The sequence below is a fragment of the Phalaenopsis equestris genome, unplaced genomic scaffold (genome assembly GCF_001263595.1).
Source record: "Phalaenopsis equestris unplaced genomic scaffold, ASM126359v1 Scaffold235473, whole genome shotgun sequence".
Classification (NCBI taxonomy): domain Eukaryota; kingdom Viridiplantae; phylum Streptophyta; class Magnoliopsida; order Asparagales; family Orchidaceae; genus Phalaenopsis; species Phalaenopsis equestris.
The window spans coordinates 275,083-275,628 of NW_018253342.1; positions in this window are offsets into that span (position 1 = coordinate 275,083).

A 546-nucleotide genomic window follows, 5' to 3' on the forward strand; every position below is an offset into this window, starting at 1 on the left:
TCTTTGAATGGATTGTGTCGAGGGTTGGTTTGGGGGATCTCTCCTATTTGCTTTTGTCCTTTCTGTTATCTGTGAATGGATTTTGTAATTTCTTTGGAGAGCTGTGTGCTCAAAAGGCCGTGGTTTTCCCTTTGCTCTTGTCTGGACTGGAGGCTCTATGTTGCGGGGCTCTCGTGTCGGTTTCTTGCACTTTGACCACTTACATCCTCTTTTATTTCTTTGCTGTTTTTTCTGTTTCTGAGCTGCAGGTTTGGAATCCTCTTGGAACTGCTTTTTCAAGCCTTTCCCAACCTTTTGGTTGTCTTTTCTCAGGCTCAAAAACTGCTTTACTTAATCTCTCTTTTATACATGTTCACATGGGTATACTACACTATTTGGGCATGCATTTTGATTGGATACATGTAATTTTGAGCTACTATATCTATCCTTTATATTTTTTTCTTTTTTTTTTGGTGGAGTTGTAATGTGGAAGGAGGAACCCCTAGGAACTGTGGTAATCACTATAATTTTTCTTTTTGTAGTGGGGATCCTCTTGCCCTCCAAATT